The sequence below is a fragment of the Delphinus delphis genome, chromosome 1 (genome assembly GCF_949987515.2).
Source record: "Delphinus delphis chromosome 1, mDelDel1.2, whole genome shotgun sequence".
Taxonomy (NCBI): domain Eukaryota; kingdom Metazoa; phylum Chordata; class Mammalia; order Artiodactyla; family Delphinidae; genus Delphinus; species Delphinus delphis.
The window spans coordinates 111,649,382-111,655,381 of NC_082683.1; positions in this window are offsets into that span (position 1 = coordinate 111,649,382).

The window sequence follows — 6,000 nt, forward strand, 5'->3', positions numbered from 1 at the left end:
AAATTATAGTGTCATAATAATCAGCAGAAGATTAAACATTCATTGAGGGGCTATTATGTGTCATGCCTTTTGTGACACTGCATGTTTGATTTTCACAACAGGCTGCAGTAGGTACTTTTATATCCCCATGTATGAATGAGGAAACCAAAGCGGAGAGAAGGTAAAAGGTAAGTAACTTGCCCGAAGTCATGCAGGGTAGTAAGTAGCAGACCGTCCCATCTGACTCAAAGCTATATGCTTAGTAATTTCACCTTTCTGGGTTACTGGTATAGGAATGGGCAGATAGGGATCGTCATAGCAGCTGACATTCATTGATTGATTACTCTGTGCCAGGCACTGTAATGAGTACTTTATGGCATAATCTCATTCAATCTTTACAGCCACCATATGAAGTAGGTACTATTATTATCTCCATTTCACAAATGAAGAAACAGGTATGCCCCAGATAGTCAGACTAGACTGCAGAGCCTGCAAACTTTGCCACTAAGGTATAGCATCTCCCTACCTAGATCAATGGAACAGAATAAAAAGTGAAGAAATAGATCGAACATACACCATTTCCGCATATAATAGAAATGGCATCTCCACTGAGGAAAGATGGATTATTTGAAAAACATTTGCAACAAGCTTACCATTTGGAAAAGTAAATTAAGTTATATTTCAACCTCACATCTTATACTAAAATAAATTCGCAGTGCATTAAACAAAACTTCATGTGAAAAGTGAAACCCTAAATATGCCACAAGAAAATGTGGGTACATGTTTCTCTAATGTTCAGCTCAAGCATCACGTCCTCCAAGCAGCCTTCCTGGGCCTTGACCCTGTCTTGCAGGGTTGGACACCATCTTCCTCCTCTGAACTCCCACAGCCTCTCTTTTATAGATGGCACTTGCCATGCTGAGCTGTAGGTGTTTTGTTTCCTTGCTTGGGCCACCCAGGATCATTGTAACTCCAGGACCAAGCATAGCGTGGGAAACCCAGAGGGCTTCTATAAATGTAAGAAGAGGGGCAGAAGGAAGGACAGGTTAGCATTTGATGGTCTCCAGGGAAACTGACCCAGCTGTCCTGGTCCCAGGAAATATAACTACTCCAGAGACTCCCATCTACTGGACACAGGGTCTTTGGCTTTGGATAGCATTGGATGAAAGCCAGCAGATTCTTATGGTCCAATTCCTTTCTCTTCAATCTTTTTACAGACCGCTACCCTTCTGCAGCTACAGCAGGCCACAAGTACACGTGATCATAGCAGGGTATGAAAGGCAGTACAGCTTGGGGGTTAAAAGTTTGGGCTTTTAGAGCCCCAGATGTCCTGAGGTTGGGTCCTGCCTCTTTCCTTTACTTAGCTATGTGACGTTGGGCAAGTAACTTAACCTCTCTGAGCTTCAGTTTTCTCACATTTGTTGGAGTTTTCTCCTTTGGCAAGCTTTTTTTTTTTTGGCTGTGTTGGGTCTTTGTTGCTGTGCGCAGGCTTTTTCTAGTTGCATCGAGTGGGGGCTATTCTTCTCTGCGGTGCATGGGCTTCTCATTGAGGTGCCTTCTCTTGTGGAGCACCGGCTCTAGGCACGCAGTGGCTCATGGGCTTAGTTGCTCCACGGCATGTGGGATCTTCCTGGACCAGAGCTTGAACCTGTGTCCCCTGCATTGGCAGGTGGATTCTTAACCACTGTGCACCACCAGGGAAGTCCCACCTTTGGCAAGCTTTGGTTTCAGTGAGAGACAAATTCCAAATCTGGAGCCCTCTATTTATTTATTTATTTAATTTATTTATTGGCCGCACCTCGCAGCTTGCAGGATCTTAGTTCCCCGACCAGGGGTTGAGCCCAGGCCCTCAGCAGTGAAAGCACAGAGTCCTAACCACTAGACAACCAGGAAATTCCCGTGGAGCCCTTATTCTAAAGTGCACTAAAGATGGGAGAATATGCAAAATTACATACAACACACAGTAAGGGATTGACTGTTTCAGGAAAGGCATGAGCCTCTATCAAATAGGCCCTAAAGCCCAAGGTGATACTGGAAAGATGAGTAAGAGAATTCAGATAGTGATTGAGGGCAGAGCTTGCAAAGCCAAGGGAAAACCTGAACAAAGGCAGGGAGGCTTGAGAGTTCATTGTGAGTAACCCTCTGTGTCTGTCTCTGGCACGAAGACTGCTTCATGGAGGAGTGGCAGGAGGTGAGGCTGGAAAGGCCAGCCAGGGTCAGGCTACCTAAGAAAGACCCCTTAAAAGTATTTGTGTTAATACTGTATGCTAACAATATATGTGGAACCTAGAAAAATGGTACAGATGAGCCAGTTTGCAGGGCATAAATAGAGACACAGATGTAGAGAACAAACATATGGACATCAAGAGGGGAAAGTGGTGGTGGTGGGGTGGTGGTGGGATGAATTGGAAGATTGGGATTGACATATATACACTAATATGTATAAAATAGATAACTAATAAGAACCTGCTGTATAAAAAATAAATAAAATAAAATTCAAGAAAAAAGATTACCTAATAAAATAAAAATAAAATAAAGGACAAAATTATAAAATAAATGGTAAGAAATTTGGGAAAATAAATTTGCAACAATAAAAAAATACTGTATGCTAACACATATATATGGAATCTACAAAAAAAAAAATGGTTCTAAAGAACCTAGGGGCAGGACAGGAATAAAGATGCAGACGTAGAGAATGGACTTGAGGACACAGGGAGGGGGAAGGGTAAGCTGGGACGAAGTGAGAGAGTGGCATGGACATATATACACTACCAAATGTAAAATAGCTAGCTAGTGGGAAGCCGCCGCATAGCACAGGGAGATCAGCTCCGTGCTTTGTGACCACCTAGAGGGGTGGGAGGGAGGCTCAAGAGGGAGGGGATATGGGGATATATGTATACGTATAGGTGACTCACTTTGTTATAAGGCAGAAACTAACACACCATTGTAAAGCAATTATGCTCCAATAAAGATGTTTAAAAACAAAGTATTTGTGTTGGGTTTGGTCCCTCAGGTCAGCATCTTCCCCCCTTAGAGAAGTGGGAGGTCCCCATGTGTGCCTGTGTGTGTCCTGTCAGGCAGCAGGTGCCATGGTGATTATTGGGTCCTTGAGGAAGGTTCCAGGTGATTAGATTGTGTTAATTCTATCAGCATCCTCAGGGCACCCACAGCTCCGTTGGGGTGACAGGACAGACAGACATGTAATCCACAAAAACACATACAGACAAAATCACAGCTGGGCTTTCAGGGGAAATAGTGCATCAGAGATTGTGCTGCTGATTGGAGAAGGGTCTGGGTGAATCAGGTGAACTAGAGGAGACCAAGATGGGAAAAGACAATAGCCTGAGGCAGGAGGGATCCAGAAACAGGGCTGGTGGCTGACAGAAACATTCGGCTGATTCTGAGGATTCAGCAGTTTGGAGTTGATGCAGGCTGGAAGTTGAGTTTTAGCAAAGAGCTCAAAGTGTGACAATGGTGTATGGCTAGTGGGGTTCTTGGTTCTTTTAACAAACATGTATTTAGCACCTACGTCAAGCAGTATTCTAATGACCAAAAGAGACAAAATCTCTGCTTTCAATGAAGCTTGCAATGAAAACACACTGCTTCAATGAAATGGTAGGAGACAGACAGGAAACAAACAAATATTTAATGTATCAAGTGGTGAGAAGTACTGTGAAGAAAAATATAGCTAGGTGAGGGGCTAAAGGGTGACAGTGTACCATGTGATATAGCATGGTCAGAAGGGTGTCTCTGAGACATTTGCATGGAAACTTGAATGAGGTGAAGGACACAGAAGTGTAGATAACTGCTGGATGGCTGTTCCAGGCAGTGGGAACAGCATGTGCAAAGGCCATGAGGTGGCACAGGGGACACATGGAAGCCAGGAGTGGGATGGAGGAGCATGGGGAAGAGTGTGAGGAGATGAGGTCAGGGGTGGCAGGGATCAGATGCTGTGTTGTAACCATGTTGGTTAAGCATCAAGGCAAATACCAATGGATCTGGATTTCAACTCCAGCCTTGCCTTCCCTTATAATCTTTTTCTTTTTCTTTCTTGCTTTATTTATTTTTGGCTGCGTTGGGTCTTCGTTGCTACATGTGGGCTTTCTCTAGTTGCGGCGAGCAGGGGCTACTCTTTGTTGTGGTGTGCAGGTTTCCCATTGTGGGGGCTTCTCTTGTTGCAGAGCACAGGCTCCAGGCTCACGGGCTTTGGTAGTTGTGTCAAGCAGGCTCAGTAGTTGTGGCTCGCGGGCTCTAGAGTGCAGGCTCAGTAGTTGTAGCACACGGGCTTAGCTACTCCGCGGCATGTGGGATCTTCCCAGACCAGGGATCCAACCCGTGTCCCCTGCATTGGCAGGCGGATTCTTAACCACTGCGCCACCAGGGCAGTCCTCCCTTATAATCTTGAGCGGGTTGTTTTAACCTCTCTTGCATTTTACCCCATTTTATTTCACTGAAACAGATGTATTAGTCAGGGTTCTCCAGAGGACCAGAACCAATAGGAGATATATCCATGAAATTTAAGGTCTTGTCTCATGAAGTTGTAGAGGCTGGCAAACCCAATATCTGCAGGGTCTCACTCTGTCTTGACTTCCTCCTGACTGGGGCTGGGAACAGTGGGCAGAGGGCCAGGTCCCAGCCCACATGAGCATAGACCAGTGAGAGAACCCAGCAGGCCAGAGCCAACGTTGCTGTTCAAGTCCACAGGTTATCTGCCACTGAATTCCCTCCTTCTCTGGGGAGGTCAGTCTTTTGTTCTATGTAGTTTTTCAGTGGATTGGATGAGGCCCACCCACATTATGGAGGGCAATCTGCTTTACTCCTATTTTAAATGTAAATCTCATTCAAAAACCCTCTCACAGAAACATCCAGAGTGGGAATTTCTTGGTGGTCCGGTGGTTAGGACTCCACACTTCCACTGGAGAGAGCACGGGTTCGATCCCTGGTCGGGGAACCAAGATCTTGCGCGCCACATGGTGCGGCCAAAAAATGAAAAAAAAGAAACATCCAGAGTAATGTTTGACCCAATATCCGGGCAATGTGGCCCAGCCAAGATGACACATAAAATTAACCACACAGGGCTTCCCTGGTGGCGCAGTGGCTGGGGGTCCGCCTGCCGATGCAGGGTACACGGGTTTGTGCCCCGGTCTGGGAGGATCCCACATGCCGCGCAGCAGCTGGGCCCGTGGGCTATGGCCACTGAGCCTGCGCGTCCGGGGCCTGTGCTCCGCAACGGGAGAGGCCACAACAGTGAGAGGCCCGCGTACCGCCAAAAAAAAAAAAAATTAACCACACAGAGTAAGAATATCAATCTCATAAGGTTGATGTAAGTGTTGAAACTGAGAATATCTGTAAAGCACTAAGTTGGCTGGCAAGGTCATGGTTGTTATCACGTGGGAGAAGATGACATTTGTCAAATGCCTAATAGGTTAAGCGCTATGCTAGGCTCTTCCACGTTGATATTTAATTCCAATCCTCTTTGCCACAATTTGAGGCAAGTATTATTATCCTCATTTTACAGATGATGAATTTAAGGTGCAGAGAGATCACTCAGCTTGCCCAAGGACCCTCACCTGGTAAGTGTCAGAGCCAAAACTAGAACTCAGGTCTGTCTGATTTCAAGACCTGGGCTCTTTCCTACTGCCCCACATATGTCTAGAACCTGAAGCTGTCTGAGTCAGAAAAAGGCCCGGGTCACAGAGGCTGGAAATGGGGGCTGGATACCGAGAACAGGAAGGGGAGGGATCTCCCTGGAGGGTTAGTCTAGGCCTTCACACACCAGTATACATGCACCTCAGTCCCAGAAATTCCCTTGAAGCAGCCCTCACAGCAACTCTTGGCCCAGAATGGGGGTGTGTGGGAGGTTTTTCTGTGGGGTCCTGACCTGTGCAGAAGGGAATCCCACTTTTCAGTCCCTTCTGTTAGTGTCTCAGCCTAAAAGTAGGGGAAACATGTCCAACTTATTTGAGGTGAGTGGAATTCTCAGAGAAGGTCTCCTCAAAGACCATAAGTGCCATATGGCTC